General features: G+C 49.2%; 1 protein-coding gene and 1 long non-coding RNA gene across 2 annotated transcripts in view; both read right to left on the bottom strand.

Moving 5' to 3' along the window:
- JADE2 (jade family PHD finger 2) overlaps positions 1 to 18684 on the bottom strand; it is a 1098400-nt gene that overhangs the window by 540735 nt on the left and 538981 nt on the right. The window lies entirely within an intron of this gene.
- LOC136610562 (uncharacterized) lies at positions 2652 to 5848 on the bottom strand. Its single transcript, XR_010790106.1, has 4 exons — positions 5555 to 5848; positions 3354 to 3497; positions 2997 to 3095; positions 2652 to 2902 (listed from the first exon to the last, which is right to left on the bottom strand). It is a non-coding gene; the product is annotated as an uncharacterized lncRNA (long non-coding RNA).

Raw genomic sequence — 18684 nt, 5'->3', positions numbered from 1 at the left:
GGACGGGTGATTTTACGGTGCGGAATTCCGCTGTGAAATTGCGCACCGTAAGCATTGAGCTATTAGGTTGAATAGATCCGTCTGTGGGAAGGAGCCCTAGGGCCTCATGGCCAATAGCAAAATGGAATAGCTGTTTCCGCAGCGGATTTGCCCATAGGGAATCATTGGCCATCCCGTCCATTAAACTGATTTTTGCACCCGCGGATGGAATTTTAATAGAATTGCGTTTTTCATGCGTGGGAGAAAAAAACCCGGCATGCTCCATTTTACCGCGGATCGGCCACATTGCTATCACATTGATAGCAATGTGTGCAGATATCTGCATGCAAAAATTATACAATAGAAAGCTGATTCTATGCGGATTGTATTTTTCTAGTGGACATGAGGCCTAAGGCTGCCTGCAGACGGCCGTGTCGCATCCAGCTGCTCGCAACGGGACCCGACCTGAGCGCCTGCAGAGAGCAGTGCGGAACTCGCCCGCTCCCGCAGCTCTGACTCATGTGCCAGCAGACGGCACATGCGCAGAGCCGGCAGCCAGCGAGTGACGTTTATGTCCGGGGCTCTGCGAACCCCGCACAGAATTAGAGCATGGCGCGGTTTGTTTCCTGCGCGTGATTTCGCGTAGACAAACCACGGCCTTCTGCATAGGATTGCGTATTGAAATGCAATCCTATGCAGGCGTGTACAGCCGGAAATGTACGGTGCTGCGTCTGGCATAGACTGAAGTGGCAGCAATGCGCATTCGTCATCAGCTGATTGGCAGGGATTCTGGGAGGCAGATCACCACTTCACTGCGCATAGATCATCAGTACTGGAGTCCCAGGGAACCCTTTTAACCCCTTGCCACCGCAGCACGTGAATGTATGTATATGTTAGGAAGCAGCTTTCTGGAATGGACTTGCATTTGCATCCTACAGATCTGAGCCCACACCATCTACTGCTGAAGACTGTTGCTAATGACAGTTGGCCTCCCACAGCCAGAGGGGATGGGTGAGACAAGATTCCCGCTGTTAACCCTTTCCAGTCCAATGTCGGCCCTGCCCCGACATCATAATTTCCCTCCACAGCTCCAATGTCGGGGCAGGCCCCACACTGCAGTGCAGGAGTGGATCTGCACCCGATCGTCAGGCACATCGGGTGCAGATGCACTCCTGCACTGGTCCTCATCGAGGACCCCCGAGGAGAAGGCAGAAAGGGATTTTAATCCTTTCTGCCTTCTCCTTTACACATTACTTAGCGCTATGTAATGCATAGATTCTGGCCGGCGATCATGTGACCGCCGGTGTTACCTGACCCCCAGCAGTCACATGATCGCCGAGCCGGGAGGCAGAAGGAGAGTACGGAAGACGCCGGACAGGTAAGCAGGTCCCTCCCTGCACCCTCCTGAACTCTGTCAGATCAGGAGGGTGCAGGGAAAATGTATTTTTTCTCACCCATTCTCCCCAGAACCAATTTATTTGGAGCTGGGGAGAATGGGTGAGAAAAAATAAATGGATTGGAAAGGGTTAATGCTTTGCATGCAACGATTGCTCTTATTTCATTAGGTTTTTGTATGTAATCAGATATACTTCAGTCTAAGCCGACCTGAGTATAAGCCAAGGTACCAACTTTTACCCCAAAAACCTGGGGTCAATTATTGACTTGAGTATAAGCCAAGGGGTAATATTAGGTACCTCGGCTAACACTGGGATCGGCTATACTCGAGTATGCATTGTGGCTGCTGCTACAGGCCAAGTGGGCAGTATTGTCCGGGTCTCCTGGACTCATGGTTAGTGTAGGGACTAGCGGTATAACCAGGAGCTTAGAAGTTCGCCCGCTAGCTTCACGTTTTGTCTACAATGTCAAGTAATACCTGTTCTTTATAATCAGCCTATCTGTTAGTAGTGGTTGCATTTTTGGCTTCTGCATGCAGTGTTTTCTATCTCTGTGTATTCTGTTCTGTCTCTGTTATATGCCATGCGTGTGTCCTGTTCTGTGGCTCCTAGGATCAGCTATGGCCCAGTTCCGAAGACCGCTGGGCCGCCCTCTTATTTGGGCGATGTCTACGCTTAGGTTGGGCCACTGTCGACCCCCCCCCCCCCCCCCCCTTTAGCACAGGGTTAGTTGCATGGATTACATTTTGGGTCCCATTTGTACATACTAACATATCATTAAGGCCACAATGGGTACATTTCTGAAAACAATACAAACAGGGGTATCCATTTTGGGGTGTCAGTGCACATGAAAATGATGATTTTTGGTGGAAAAAAAAACTTAGAATAGCACATTAGCCGAAATAAAGCCATATTATAATTTTTTTTTATCATAATTCCATTAATTCCTGAAAATGTGTGATCTAAATACTCCTCACACCACTCAGTGAACACAAAGGGGTGTACTTTGTAAAATAGGGTCATTTTAGGGGGTATGTATTCTGACACCCACGAGCCTTTGCAATCTTGGCTCGGTGGAGGAAAAAGGATTTAGCAAAATGAGGTTCAACTTGAATGTCTCCAAAATGGTTCCAAACAAAGGATGTTTTTGCAAATGTGCGTCCAGAATAAAGTGAACAGATGGAAATATATGTTGGCAAGGATTTGTAGAGTATGCTGCACATATGAGATATAACATTTGCAAATGTTAAAAAATTACAATGTCTTCAAAACTGTCAATATTAATTTTAATAAATATACCCAACTTCTGACTGCCCATTGTTACCACTTAAACGAAGTACAACAAGGCACAGAAAAAACAATGTAAGAATCACTTCGATTTGCAAACATGCCCATCTTGAAAGCGTCCTACTGAGCCAACATCTTGGAGCGTCCTACTGAGCCAACATCTAGGACCGCCAGTCTCTCTGCTGCTTCAACAATGATTGTGAGCAAACGCAGTGTGGTAATCTTGAAATACCTTAGATAACCTGTAAAGAAGAAAGAAAAAAGTTTGCAAGAAAATAAATAAAAGCTTAGTCTATCCAAAAATACCCCCCCCCCCCCAAAAAAAAGGTGAGTCACCGGCAAAAAGCAGTCCATAAAACGAAGGGGTTCAAGATTGCTGAACGTCGAGGGTCTCTTCACTGTCGGACAGCCTTCCCATTCTCAAGGACGTCAGATCTGCAGGAAATAACGAAAAATCAGCAGGTTAACAGTCACATCACACCAGTATTACTGATCCCTAGATCCGCTCCACCCACTTACATTGACCACTACTCCCCCAACCTGGTCAGAAGAATCAAGAATCTTATTTTTATATATTATATATATGCACGCGCGCGTACATACATATGCAAGCGAAAACCTGCAAATATGCGCAAAATAAGCACGTATGAGCAGATGCACGCAATGAAAATTTTAGCAGATGCAGCATCTTACCTCGACGAGTTATGTCAGCTTGTGTGCAAGCGAAGCGAAATTCTTCTCAAAACGCGTCCAAACGTCAGGATCATCTCCACACGTAAGTTTGCAAAAAAGCTCACAAATCTCGGGTGGCCGCGTCTCCACACGTAGCGCACAAATCTGCCAAAAAAGACAGGTTTCGTCAGGTGGCGTCGCGCAAATCTCAGGTAGGTACTCACCACACGTACCACACAGCGCATCAATCTCAGGTAGGTACTCAGCACACAGCGCATCAATCTCAGGTAGGTACTCAGCACACAGCGCATCAATCTCAGGTAGGTACTCAGCACACAGCGCATCAATCTCAGGTAGGTACTCAGCACACGTAGCGCACAGCGCATAAATCTCAGGTAGGTACTCACCACACACAGCGCAGAAATCTCAGGTAGGTACTCACCACACAGCGCATCAATCTCAGGTAGGTACTCACCACACAGCGCATTAATCTCAGGTAGGTACTCACCACACAGCGCATAAATCTCAGGTAGGTACTCACCACACACAGCGCAGAAATCTCAGGTAGGTACTCACCACACAGCGCATCAATCTCAGGTAGGTACTCACCACACAGCGCATTAATCTCAGGTAGGTACTCACCACACGTAGCGCACAGCGCATAAATCTCAGGTAGTTACTCACCACACAGCGCATCAATCTCAGGTAGGTACTCACCACACAGCGCATCAATCTCAGGTAGGTACTCAGCACACATAGCAGCACAGCGCAGAAATCTCAGGTAGGTACTCAGCACACATAGCAGCACAGCGCATTAATCTCAGGTAGGTACTCACCACACAGCACACAGCGCATTAATCTCAGGTAGGTACTCAGCGCACAGCGCATAAATCTCAGGTAGGTACTCAGCACACAGCGCATCAATCTCAGGTAGGTACTCAGCACACGTAGCGCACAGCGCATAAATCTCAGGTAGGTACTCACCACACACAGCGCAGAAATCTCAGGTAGGTACTCACCACACAGCGCATCAATCTCAGGTAGGTACTCACCACACGTAGCGCACAGCGCATAAATCTCAGGTAGGTACTCACCACACACAGCGCAGTAATCTCAGGTAGGTACTCACCACACAGCGCATCAATCTCAGGTAGGTACTCACCACACAGCGCATCAATCTCAGGTAGGTACTCACCACACAGCGCATCAATCTCAGGTAGGTACTCACCACACAGCGCATTAATCTCAGGTAGGTACTCACCACACGTAGCGCACAGCGCATAAATCTCAGGTAGGTACTCACCACACACAGCGCATTAATCTCAGGTAGGTACTCAGCACACAGCGCATCAATCTCAGGTAGGTACTCACCACACAGCGCATCAATCTCAGGTAGGTACTCACCACACAGCGCATCAATCTCAGGTAGGTACTCACCACACAGCGCATCAATCTCAGGTAGGTACTCACCACACAGCGCATCAATCTCAGGTAGGTACTCACCACACAGCGCATCAATCTCAGGTAGGTACTCACCACACAGCGCATTAATCTCAGGTAGGTACTCACCACACGTAGCGCACAGCGCATAAATCTCAGGTAGGTACTCAGCACACACAGCGCATTAATCTCAGGTAGGTACTCAGCACACAGCGCATCAATCTCAGGTAGGTACTCACCACACAGCGCATCAATCTCAGGTAGGTACTCAGCACACAGCGCATCAATCTCAGGTAGGTACTCACCACACAGCGCATCAATCTCAGGTAGGTACTCACCACACAGCGCATCAATCTCAGGTAGGTACTCACCACACAGCGCATCAATCTCAGGTAGGTACTCACCACACAGCGCATCAATCTCAGGTAGGTACTCACCACACAGCGCATTAATCTCAGGTAGGTACTCACCACACGTAGCGCACAGCGCATAAATCTCAGGTAGGTACTCAGCACACACAGCGCATTAATCTCAGGTAGGTACTCAGCACACAGCGCATCAATCTCAGGTAGGTACTCACCACACAGCGCATCAATCTCAGGTAGGTACTCAGCACACATAGCAGCACAGCGCAGAAATCTCAGGTAGGTACTCAGCACACATAGCAGCACAGCGCAGAAATCTCAGGTAGGTACTCAGCACACATAGCAGCACAGCGCATTAATCTCAGGTAGGTACTCACCACACAGCACACAGCGCATTAATCTCAGGTAGGTACTCACCACACAGCGCAGAAATCTTCCTCTCCCACGTTGAAAGTAGTATAAAAGGCTCCAACCATCAGCTTCCTCTGTAGATGCCAGCGCTCGGAATTCGCGGGCAAATTCAAGTATCTGTGACGTCACCGGTCACGTGAGGCGCGGGCACAGCTCTCATCGTGCACGGCAGCTGAACTGTACTGCTCGTGCACAATGGGAAGTCACATGGTGCCGATTCCAGCCACCTCATTGGCTGGAATCGGCAGCAGGAATAACTGAAGCGTAAACTACTAATATGCCTCCCGATGGTAGTAAGAGACATGAACAGGCAAAATTTCATGGCCTCCCTCAGCTCACGTCCTAGCCCCGCCCACGACACGCCCACCTCTATTGAACTGCTCTACAGTCTCTCCCCGCCCAGGCCCCGCCCCCTGCTGCATACTATAATCAGAGGGGGTGTGGCCAGGGGAGACTGAGTTATACACTCATGTCAGGAGGGGGGAGGGGAGGGGAGGGGAGCGAGCGGCAGTGATGTATGTCTGTGCAATGTCAGGATGGATGGATGGATGTGTGCAAGTGGCTGTCAGAAGTCCGGGGGGGGGGGGGCGATGGATGTGTGCAAGTGACAGCCACTTGCACACATCCATCCATCCATCCTGACATTGCACAGACATACATCACTGTATGGATGGATGTGTGCAAGTGGCTGTCAGAGGTCCGGGGGGTGGGGGGAGGGGGGGCAGCGGCAGTGATGTGTGTCTGTGCAATGTCAGGATGGATGGATGGATGTGTGCAAGTGGCTGTCAGAGGTCCAGGCGGAGGGGGGGGGGGGGGGGGGGGAGGATGGATGGATGTGTGCAAGTGGCTGTCACTTGCACACATCCATCCATCGCCCCCCCCCCCCCCCCCCCCGGGACTTCTGACAGCCACTTGCACACATCCATCCATCCATCCTGACATTGCACAGACATACATCACTGCCGCTGCCCCCCCTCCTCCCCCCCCCCCCGGACCTCTGACAGCCACTTGCACACATCCATCCATTCATCCATCCATCCTCCCCCCTCCCTCCCTCCTCCCCCCCCCCCCCCCCCACGAGAGCCCGCCCCTCCTCTCATTCTTACCTAGGAGTTGAAGAGCCAGCAGCCACGCCTCCTCTGGCAGAACTGAGCTTCCCAGGCTGAACTTCTGCACATGCGCAGAGCTGTGCTGGAGAGGCGCGTCCCCGGTCGTCCCGACAAGAAGAGGAGAAGAGACTTGTCGGAACCAGGAACCATGGCAACCGAGGAGCAACACAGGGGGGGGCAGCCAAGAGGTAAGTGAATAACTTCTGTTTGCCTAATTTACAATGCACAATGTATATTACAAAGTGCATTGTATTGGGCAAACAGAAGTAATGAGACCTGATGTTTATGGCCGGACAACCCCTTTAACCCTAAACCTAACCCTAAACCCTCAAACTAACCCTACACCTAAACCCTAAGCCTAACCCTAAACCTAACCCCATGCTGCTTAAGTGTAGTGTGTAGTGCACGTCTGCTTAACTGTAGTGTGTAGTGCACGGCTGCTGAAGGCAATGCGCGTGCACGCTGTGTAGTCACGTGGTGCCAAAGAGCCAATCAGGTGGCTCTAATCAGCAGCGCTGCTTAACCTAAGCAGTTAGTGCTAATATGCCACCCGCGGGTGACATGTTCAATCACGTGACTCCGGGTAATGACGCGATGACCCATGTGACTGGGCGTCTCCATCGGCAGCAGGGGGGCGTAGCCCTTATTCCGACACAACGACATACTAGTATGTAGGGGGCGGGCCCTATGGCCGACACACTATGACGCAGCGGGTCAGGTGATACTACTCCCATGACCGCATCGGGCCTAGGGGCGCCCAAGCAACTAGGATATTAGACGATCAAGCAATATAACAAGTAATCGCACATCGGGAAACGGGTGAGAGCCATGTAATCTCCCCGAAGGGGTTGTTCGGATGCTTTATAAAGTTGTGTATTGATAATTCTCTAGATGATAAAGACGGCCCATAGGGAAACATTGAGATCCACTGATTGGTACAGAGGGTACACACCTTCTAGTGGGAGTGCCCACACAGGGCTTTATAAGGAAGCAACCTGCTGATTCAGGTCAGATGCCTCCAGCCTACCTTAAGGCCTCCTTCCCACGAGCGTGACGGGCTCCGCCGCGTAATATTACGCAGTGAAGCCCGTCACGGCGCCCCCCAGAGACCCCATACTTACCAGCGGAAGATAGCGTGAAGACGCTTCCCCGCCCACCGCCGTCGCGTCATGTGACAAGCCCACCGCGTCACATGACGCGGCCGGCCGTGTCACGTGACGGGCCGGCCGCGTCATGTGGCGCGCCGGCCGCGTCATATGACGCGCGGCGGTAGGCGGGGAAGCGTTTTTTCACGCTATCTTCCGCTGGTTACAGCGGGAGATAGCGTGAACGGACGGCTTCCATTGACTGCAATGGAAGCCGTCAGCGCGTACACCTGCGGCAAATAGAACATGCTGCGGGTGAGAACGGGAGATTTCACGGTGCGTAATTCCGCGGTGGAATTACGCATCGTGTGCATTGTGCTATTAGGTTCAATAGAACCTAATAGCAGGGTGCAACGCAGCGGATTTTTGCCGCGGATTTACGCGGCGTAAATCTGTTCGTGGGAAGGAGGCCTTAAGGCTGGAGCTGCTGCTGGATTTCTTGTTTGTTGTTTTGGTTCTCTTACAACCTACCTAAGCCGTGATATCAGCGATTAGCACTGGATCTCGAGCACATTAGTAGTACTAGAGGACATTATCCAATACCTACATATAGGGTTGAGTTAGCAACAACAGAGTCTTTGGGGTTAGGGTGTAGAAACCTATCCAGGTGGTGCAAATATACTTTTACACCAAATCGGATTTAACAGGGTTATGTACCTTTTTAAAAAAAACCTCTAATTGATTCTGGCAGCCTATTTTTGCTAGGCATCAGGCTTGCGGATGTATTTATTAGTTAACATCTGCAAATCCAGATAGCCACTGCTGACTCTAACAGATGGTCATTTTTTCATTCAGCAGACAACAAATATCTCTTTTGGAAGCGTGGAATCATATTTATTTCTCTATCACGCTGAGATATATAACTAACCAAAAGATCTGCCTGTAGACACTTTGGGTGTACACTCTGGGGTTATCAACACTACCAACCGAGCCTACCCTATAGTGTCGGATCCTAACTTATCTGGTTCTATTTATCAGGTTCTATTTGTATTTATGCATGGCTCCTGATGAACCGCGAAAGCGGTAGAAACACATCGAGCCTGAGTATTCTGTAATAGAGCCTGAGTGCTCTACAATACAAAGAACCTAGAAAAGAATTATATCTTTTGAGCCTGAGTGTTCTACAATAGACCCTGAGTGTTCTATAATACAAAGAACCTGGACAAAAAGTATATTTTCTCAACTACTGTTTTCATTTTATACTTCTTGGATCCCCGATACCAGTACGCACCACCATTTCTCTAAACCAGACAAATAAATCTGCGATTACCATATTTTCAAAAGAGTCTGGGTAGTATTTGAATTCTCTCCTCTGAGATAGAGGGGAATACTGTAACCGGTCATCTAAGCAACCTGGCCAAGTAGACTTATGGAGGTGCAGCAAACACAATGAATCATCTGTAAAATAATTTTTTATTAATTTCTATACGTTCTCTTTATGAGGCCCTTGTTTTGTGGATATTATTTGATTTTATCTAAACTTTATTAAAGGTTAAGTTTTAGTGTATAAAAGGATTTCAGTCTGGGAAGATACCAAACTTGTATAGTTTTTTTTTTTTTTTTTTTTACTATACTACTTTTTTTTTTTTTTTTCTTTTCAAAGACATTGCATTTTTTTCTATTATTATTAGAGATGAGCGAACGTACTCGTCCGAGCTTGATATTCGTGCGAATATTAGGGTGTTCGGGATGCTCGTTACTCTTAACGAGCACCACGCGGTGTTCCGGTTACTTTCAGTTTCCTCTCTGAGACGTTAGCGCGCTTTTCTGGCCAATTGAAAGACAGGGAAGGCATTACAACTTCCCCCTGTGACGTTCAAGCCCTATACCACCCCCCTGCTGTGAGTGGCTGGGGCGATCAGATGTCACCCGAGTATAAAAGTCGGCCCCTCCCGCGGCTCGCCACACATGCCTTGTGAGTTAGCTGAGGGAAAGTACTATCGTGCTGGTGCTGCTGTAGGGAGAGCGTTAGGAGTCAGTGTAGGCTTCAAGAACCCCAAAGGTCCTTCTTAGGGCCACATCTACCTGTGTGCAGGCTGCTGCTAGCAGTGTTTTTTTTTTTTTTTCCTCAAAATCGGCAGTGCAGAGCATTGCACCCGGTATTAGGGACAGAAGTGGTGCTTAGGCAGGGAGAGTGTTAGGAGTGAGTGTAGCCTTCAAGAACCTCAACGGTCCTTTCTAGGGCCAAATTTAACCGTGTGCAGTACTGTTCTGGCTGCTGTTAGCAGTGTTGCATTTTTTTTTTTTCTAAAAATCGTCTGTGCAGAGCATTGCACCCTCCATTGATACTACAGGGACAGAATTGTGTAGGCAGGGCCACAACACAGTTATTGTTCATTGAATATACGCAGTGGGTCCTTCCCTTTGCAAAAAAGGAAAAGAAATTATATTTGGCCTGCCTGTGTCAGTCCTAAGGTCTCCGTGTACGTGTGTGCTGCGTGGACAACGTACAAAAATCAGACGCAACCAGCTACGGTTTACTGCAGGCTTGCGCCATTGTCTTTCCTGACTGGCATATACCTGCTCTGCTAGAGTTAATAACTCTGCTACACTAAAGTTGTGTGACACTTTTTCAGGGCCACACTACAGTTCTAAAAGTTATTGTTCATTGAATATACGCAGTGGGTCCTTCCCTTTGCAAAAAAGAAAAAGAAATTGTATTTGGCCTGCCTGTGTCAGTCCTAAGGTCTCCGTGTACGTGTGTGCTGCGTGGACAACGTACAAAAATCAGACGCAACCAGCTACGGTTTACTGCAGGCTTGCGCCATTGTCTTTCCTGACTGGCAAATACCTGCTCTGCCAGAGTTAATAACTCTGCTACACTAAAGTTGTGTGACACTTTTTCAGGGCCACACCACAGTTATTAAACGTATTGTTCATTGAATATCTGCAGTGGGGCCCTCCCTTTGCAAAAAAGCGAATTCAATTAATTATATTTGGCCTGCCTGTGTCAGTCCTAAGGTCTCCGTGTATGTGTGTGCTGCGTGGAGAACGTACAAAAATCAGACGCAACCAGCTACGGTTTACTGCAGGCTTGCGCCATTGTCTTTCCTGACTGGCAAATACCTGCTCTGCTAGAGTTAATAACTCTGCTACACTATAGTTGTGTGACACTTTTTGAGGGCCACACCACAGATATTAAACTTCTTGTTCATTGAATATACGCAGTGGGGTCTTCCCTTTGCTAAAAAGGACAAAAAATTATATTTGGCCTGCCTGTGTCAGTCCTAAGGTCTCCGTGTACGTGTGTGCTGCGTGGAGAACGTACAAAAATCAGACGCAACCAGCTACGGTTTACTGCAGGCTTGCGCCATTGTCTTTCCTGCCTGGGAAATCAAATCACTGGTAATACAGCATGCTGAGGGGTAGGGGTAGGCCTAGAGGATGTGGACGCGGCCGAGGACGCGGAGGGCCAAGTGAGGGTGTGGGCACAGGCCGAGCCAGTGCGGTGGCCAGGGGTAGAGGCAGGGCCAGACCGAATAATCCACCAACTGTTTCCCAAAGCGCCCCCTCGCGCCATGCCACCCTGCACAGGTCAAGGTGCTCTACGGTGTGGCAGTTTTTCACAGAGACGCCTGACGACCGACGAACAGTGGTGTGCAACCTTTGTCGCGCCAAGATCAGCTGGGGAGGCACCACCAACAGCATGCGCAGGAATATAATGATGGCCAAGCACCCCACAAGGTGGGACGATGCCCGTTCACCGCCTCCGGTTTGCACCACTGCCTCTCTCCCTGTGCCCCAACCTGCCACTGAGATCCAACCCCCCTCTGAGGACACAGGCACTACCGTCTCCTGGCCTGCACCCACACCATCACCTCCGCTGTCCTCGGCCCCATCCAGCAATGGCTCTCAGCGCAGCGTCCAGACGTCGCTAGTGCCACAGTTTGAGCGCAAGCGCAAGTACGACGCCACACACCCGCACGCTCAAGCGTTAAACGTGCACATTGCAAAATTGATCAGCCTACAGATGCTGCCGTATAGGCTTGTGGAAACGGAGGCTTTCAAAAGCATGATGGCGGCGGCTGCCCCGCGCTACTCGGTTCCCAGTCGCCACTACTTTTCCCGATGTGCCGTCCCAGCCCTGCACGACCACGTCTCCCGCAACATTGTACGCGCCCTCACCAACGCGGTTACTGCCAAGGTCCACTTAACAACGGACACGTGGACAAGCACAGGCGGGCAGTGCCACTATATCTCCCTGACGGCACATTGGGTGAATTTAGTGGAGGCTGGGACAGAGTCAGAGCCTGGGACCGCTCACGTCCTACCCACCCCCAGAATTGCGGGCCACAGCTCGGTGGTGGTATCTGCGGCAGTGTATGCTTCCTCCACTAAAGCACCTTCCTCCTCCTCCTCCAACGCAACCTCTGTCTCGCAATCAAGATGTGTCAGCAGTACGTCGCCAGCAGTCGGTGTCACGCGGCATGGCAGCACAGCGGTGGGCAAGCGTCAGCAGGCTGTGCTGAAACTACTCAGCTTAGGAGAGAAGAGGCACACGGCCCACGAACTGCTGCAGGGTCTGACAGAGCAGACCGACTGCTGGCTTGCGCCGCTGAGCCTCCAACCGGGCATGGTCGTGTGTGACAACGGCCGTAAGCTGGTGGCGGCTCTGCAGCTCGGCAGCCTCACGCACGTGCCATGCCTGGCCCATGTCTTTAATTTGGTGGTTCAGCGCTGTCTGAAAAGCTACCCCCACTTGTCATACCTGCTCGGAAAGGTGCGCCAGCTCTGCGCACATTTCCGCAAATCCCACACGCACGCTGCCACCCTGCGGACACTGCAACATAGGTTTAATCTGCCAGTGCACCGACTGCTGTGCGACGTGCCCACACAGTGGAACTCTACGCTCCACATGTTGGCCAGACTCTATGAGCAGCGTAGAGCTATAGTGGAATACCAACTCCAACTTGCGCGGCGCAGTGGGAGTCAGCCTCCTCAATTATTTACAGAAGAGTGGCCCTGGTTGGCAGCCATCTGTCAGGTCCTTGGAACATTTGAGGAGTCTACCCAGGTGGTGAGCGGCGATGCTGCAATCATTAGCGTCACCATTCCTCTGCTATGCATCTTGAGAAGTTCCCTGCAAAGCATAAAGGCAGACGCTTTGCGCTCGGAAACAGAGCCGGGGGAAGACAGTATGTCGCTGGATAGTCAGAGCACCCGCCTGTCTATATCTCAGCGCGTTGAGGAGGAGGAGGAGGAGCATGAGGAGGATGAGGAGGAGGGGGAGGAGACAGCTTGGCCCACTGCTGAGGGTACAGATGCTGCTGGGCTGTCATCCTTTCAGCGTGTATGGCCTGAGGAGGAGGAAGAGGAGGAGGAGGAGGATCCTGAAAGTGATCTTCCTAGTGAGGACAGCCATGTGTTGCGTACAGGTACTCTGGCACACATGGCGGACTTCATGTTAGGATGCCTTTCTCGTGACCCTCGCGTTACGCGCATTCTGGCCACTACAGATTACTGGGTGTACACATTGCTCGACCCACGGTATAAGGAGAACTTTTCCACTCTGATTCCCGAAGAGGAAAGGGGTTCGAGAGTGATGCTATACCACAGGGCGCTGGTGGACAAACTGATGGTAAACTTCCCATTCGACAGCGCTAGTGGCAGAAGGCGCAGTTCCGAGGGCCAGGTAGCAGGGGAGGCGCAGAGATCAGGCAGCATGTACAGCGCAGGCAGGGGAACATTCTCCAAGGCCTTTGCCAGCATTATGGCTCCCCAGCAAGACTGTGTCACCGCTCCCCAGTCAAGGCTGAGTCGGCGGGAGCACTGTAAAAGGATGGTGAGGGAGTACGTAGCCGATCGCACGACCGTCCTCCGTGACGCCTCTGCCCCCTACAACTACTGGGTGTCGAAGCTGGACACGTGGCCTGAACTCGCGCTGTATGCCCTGGAGGTGCTTGCTTGTCCTGCGGCTAGCGTCTTGTCAGAGAGTGTGTTTAGTGTGGCTGGGGGAATCATCATGGATAAGCGTACCCACCTGTCAACCGACAGGCTTACACTCATCAAGATGAACAAAGCCTGGATTTCCCCAGACTTCTCTTCTCCACCAGCGGACAGCAGCGATACGTAAGCAATACGTAGGCTGCACCCGCGGATGGAAGCTACGTTCTCTCTCACCATCCAAAACGGGGACATTTCTGCTTCATCAATCTGTGTCTAATATTCCTCCTCCTCCTCCTGCTCCTCCTCCTGAAACCTCACGTAATCACGCTGAACGGGCAATTTTTCTTAGGGCCACAAGGCTCACTCATATAATTTTTCTAAACAATTTTTATATGTTTCAATGCTCTTAAAAGCGTTGAAACTTTAACTTGAACCAATTTTTCGTTAAACTGGGCTGCCTCCAGGCCTAGTTACCACTTAAGCCACATTAACCAAAGCGATTAATGGGTTTCACCTGCCCTCTTGGTTGGCCATGGCCAATGTTTTGGATGTACATTAGTACTGTTGATACAGCAATTTTTGTGGGCCCTCGCCTACAGTGTAATCAAATGAATTTTTAGCCCACCTGCATTACAGCTGATGTTACATCCGCTGTGTTGGGCAATGCAATGGGATATTTTTATGTACCGCCGGTGGGTTCCAGGGAGCCACCCATGCTGTAGGTGCACACGGAGTTTAACCTACATCTGTCCACTTGTAAAGAACCCCAGTCTGACTGGGGCATGCAGTGTGGGCCGAAGCCCACCTGCATTAAACATGACATTACTACCTCAGCTGTGATGGGCACTGCAATGGGATAATTTTATGTACCGCCGGTGGGTTCCAGGGAGCCACCCATGCTGTAGGTGCACACGGAGTTTAACCTACATCTGTTCACTTGTAAAGAACCCCAGTCTGACTGGGGCATGCAGTGTGGGCCGAAGCCCACCTGCATTAAGCACGACATTACTACCTCAGCTGTGTTGGGCAATGCAATGGGATATTTCTATGTACCACCGGTGGCTTCCTGGCACCCACCCATGCTGTGGGTCCACAGGGAATTAAAAAATGCATCTGTTTCCACTTGTAAAGAACCCCAGTCTGACTGGGGCATGCAGTGTGGGCCGAAGCCCACCTGCATTAAACATGACATTACTACCTCAGCTGTGATGGGCAATGCAATGGGATATTTTTATGTTCCGCCGGTGGGTTCCAGGGAGCCACCCATGCTGTCGGTCCACAGGGACTTCACAATAGGGAGTTGTACCTGCCTGTGTCTATGAATTAAAAACCGCGGTCTGACTGGGGCATGCAGACACCTTGACAGAATGAATAGTGTGTGGCACATAGGTTCCCCATTGCTATGCCCACGAGTGCAGCTCCTGATGGCGGTGGCACAGGATTCTATTTCTCATTGCTTCTGTACAGCATTGTGGGCTATCGCCCCGCCACTTTTAAAGAGGGTCGCTGCCTAGCCGTGCCAACCCTCTGCAGTGTGTGCCTGCGGTTCCTCCTCATGGCAGACGCACTTCTAAATAGACATGAGTGTGGCGTGGCATGAGGGCAGCTGAAGGCTGCGCAGGGACACTTTGGTGTGCGCTGTGGGGGGGAGGGGGGGGCGGTTGGTCAGCATGTAACCCAGGAGAAGTGGCAGTGGAGTGTCATGCAGGCAGTGATTGTGCTTTGTTGGAGGTAGTGTGGTGCTTAGCTAAGGTATGCATTGCTAATGAGGGCTTTTCAGAAGTAAAAGTTTTTGGGAGGGGGGGGGCCCACTCTTGCCGCTATTGTGGCTTAATAGTGGGACCTGTGAACTTGAGATGCAGCCCAACATGTAGCCCCTCGCCTGCCCTGTCCATTGCTGTGTCGTTCCCATCACTTTCTTGAATTGCCCAGATTTTCACACAAGGAAACCTTAGCGAGCATCGGCGAAATACAAAAATGCTCGGGTCGCCCATTGACTTCAATAGGGTTCGTTATTCGAAACGAACCCTCGAGCATCGCGAAAAGTTCGTTCCGAGTAACGAGCACCCGAGCATTTTGGTGCTCGCTCATCTCTAATTATTATTATTATTATTTCAAGAGCATTTCTGGTGTTCTTTATTTTTTTTTTCAGACGACGTTCACCGTGCGGGGTAAATAATGCGCTACTTTGATAGATCAGACTTTTACGGACGCGCCGATACCAAATATGTATTTTTTTTTTATTTAGATGTTTTAATTATAGATATGGCAAAAGGGTGTGATTTAAACTTTTATTACTTTTTTTTTATTAAAAAAACTTTATTGGTCTTTTTTTTACTTTACTTTTAAGTCCCCCTGAGGGACTACAATATGCGATACTTTGATCGCTCCTGCAGTATGATGTAATGCTTTAGCATTGCATAATACTGCATTCTGACAGGCAGCCCATCAAGACACCCCACGGGGATGGCTTGATAGGCAGTCTCTGAAAAGCAGCCCTGGGGCATTTCAGAAGGCCGTACGGGACCCCCGAACATTGTTCGGAGGTTTTAAATGCCACTGTCAGAAGTGACAGCGGCATTTCAAGGGTTAATAGCTGCAATTGGCCGATCGTGGCTATTGCCCGCAGGTGTCAGCTGTAGTAAACAGCTGACGCCCGCGCTGTATGGAGAGAGGTCGCCCCGCGACCTCTCTGCATACATACCCCGACGCTCCTGGACGTAAATGTACATGCTGGCGCGGGAAGGGGTTAAAGAGACCAGGATAGATGAACACAAAACTTGCACACATTTTAAAAACGAAGAAAAATATGTTTATCAAATGGAAAGAGAGGGAATATCAAAAGAAGAATATAATGCGGTCTGCAGAAACTATAGGGCAAGTGTCAGAAAAGCTAATAATGAATTGAGGCTTGCAACAGAGACCAAAAGCAATATAAGAGAATTTTGAGGGTATGTCAAAAGCAAAAGAAACAGCGTGTATGCAAGTACTTGGATAAAATGCCATACAAATCTAATTTCCTTCTATAACAGAATCACCGACTGGGTTAATAAAGAAATTGTGGCAGATATAGTATATCGTGTCTTTAGTAAAGCATTTGACAAAGTATCTCATAGTAAAGTTAAAAAAAACAAAGTTTTTTTTAATTAAAAAAAAAAGTAATAAAAGTTTAAATCACACCCTTTTGCCATATCTATAATTAAAACATCTAAATAAAATAAAAATACATATTTGGTATCGGTGCGTCTGTAATTTCATAATTACTACTGAAGCCAGATTGCCATACATGAATTTCATATGGATAATCTTTTATATACATGTGATATGGAGTTATGCATGTGACTGTGATCAATATTTATTTATTGCGTGCTGGAATTTTGATTATCATCACTTCTTGAGGTATTATATACTTTACATTCTACTAAAAGTTTTGTTTTAAATTTTACAATTTTCACTCTCTCCTTTGTATATTTTCACATCTGCAGCACGATTGTAGCTAACCTATGTATTAGGTTAATGCTTATGCTACACATTTTAAAGGGGTTGTCTCGCGAAAGCAAGTGGGGTTCAGCACTTCTGTATGGCCATATTAATGCACTTTGTAATATACATCGTGCATTAAATATGAGCCATACAGAAGTTATTCACTTACCTGCTCCGTTGCTGGCGTCCTCATCTCCATGGCTCTGTCTAATTTCAGGGTCTTCTTGCTTTTTTAGACGCGCTTGCGCAGAAGGGTCTTCTCCTTCTCTTCAGTCCGGGCACGAGCGGCGTTCTGGCTCCGCCCCCTTCTACGCATCATCACGTAGCCCCGCCCCGTCACGTGTGCCGATTCCAGCCAATCAGGAGGCTGGAATCGGCAATGGACCGCACAGAGCCCACGGTGCACCTTGGGAGAAGACCCGCGGTGCATCGTGGGTGAAGATCCCGGCGGCCATCTTGGAGAAGGAAAAAGTAGGAAGAAGGAAGAAGTCGCAGAGCGGGGATTCGGGTAAGTAATATTTTTTATTGATTTATTTTTAACACATCCCTTGGGTTTGTCCTGCGCCGAATGGGGGCCTATGCAAAAAAAAAAAAAACCCGTTTCGGCGCGAGACAACCCCTTTAATATACATTATTGAATTATCCTCTGTCACTTCAGCGGGGATCCATTCTACACACATTCTCTAGAATTGTCGGAAAGAGATGTTCACAGTTTCTCTTAAGCTGTCACATTCTATTTCACAGTACAACATTGTGATTTAGTATTTCTTTGAAATAAGCTTTCAGTTCAAAGCAGTGCCTTCCCGACAAAATGTTTATTAATGTTTCCTTATGTATTTTCTACACCATATCATAAAATGTCAAGTGTATTATAATGGTACTGACAGCACGTGCTGGCTAAAGAGAACGGTCGTGTGGCTGGGAAGCTTCATGCACCGCTCAAGATTTCCCTGCTATCCTGCTCAGACCCAAGTTGCTTGAGCATTCTATTCTCCAGGATTGGTGACCGGGACAGTTGTGGTGCAATTTGTGAGGCCCATGAGGCCGCACATCTCTGCGGAATGGTCCAGTCCTGTAGCAACCCACTGCATCTCTGGGCTTTCCAGGCGGCTGGATCCAGGAGGTCTCCCTCTGATGATCAGAGGCCAGTGGAGTTAACAGAGGAGCAACTCGCGTTCCTGACTGGCAGGTGACTCCCGCTAAGTACCGTAGGTGCCGCATTAGTTGTTTGTCCCAGCTCTGTAGTGATCACTTCAGTCCCCACAAGTTTATGATCTCTGCTCTTCGATGTAGTCTAGAGGAGAATTAGTCCATGTACTTTAGGCATACAGCAAATCATCTGTATTGTTTTTTTTTTTCTTTTTAAAATGAAGTTGTTACTTTGATATTAGAGATGAGCGAGCACACTCGTCGGAGCTTGATGCTCATTCGAGCATCAGGGTGTTCAAGATGCTCGCTACTCGAAACGAGCACCACGCGGTACTCGAGTCAATTCTATTGCCTTCCCTGCATG

This window comes from Eleutherodactylus coqui, chromosome 2 (genome assembly GCF_035609145.1).
Source record: "Eleutherodactylus coqui strain aEleCoq1 chromosome 2, aEleCoq1.hap1, whole genome shotgun sequence".
In the NCBI taxonomy this organism is placed as follows: Eukaryota; Metazoa; Chordata; class Amphibia; order Anura; family Eleutherodactylidae; genus Eleutherodactylus; species Eleutherodactylus coqui.
The sequence above is the reverse complement of the archived record's forward strand: the minus strand, read 5'-3'. Positions and strand labels throughout refer to the sequence as shown.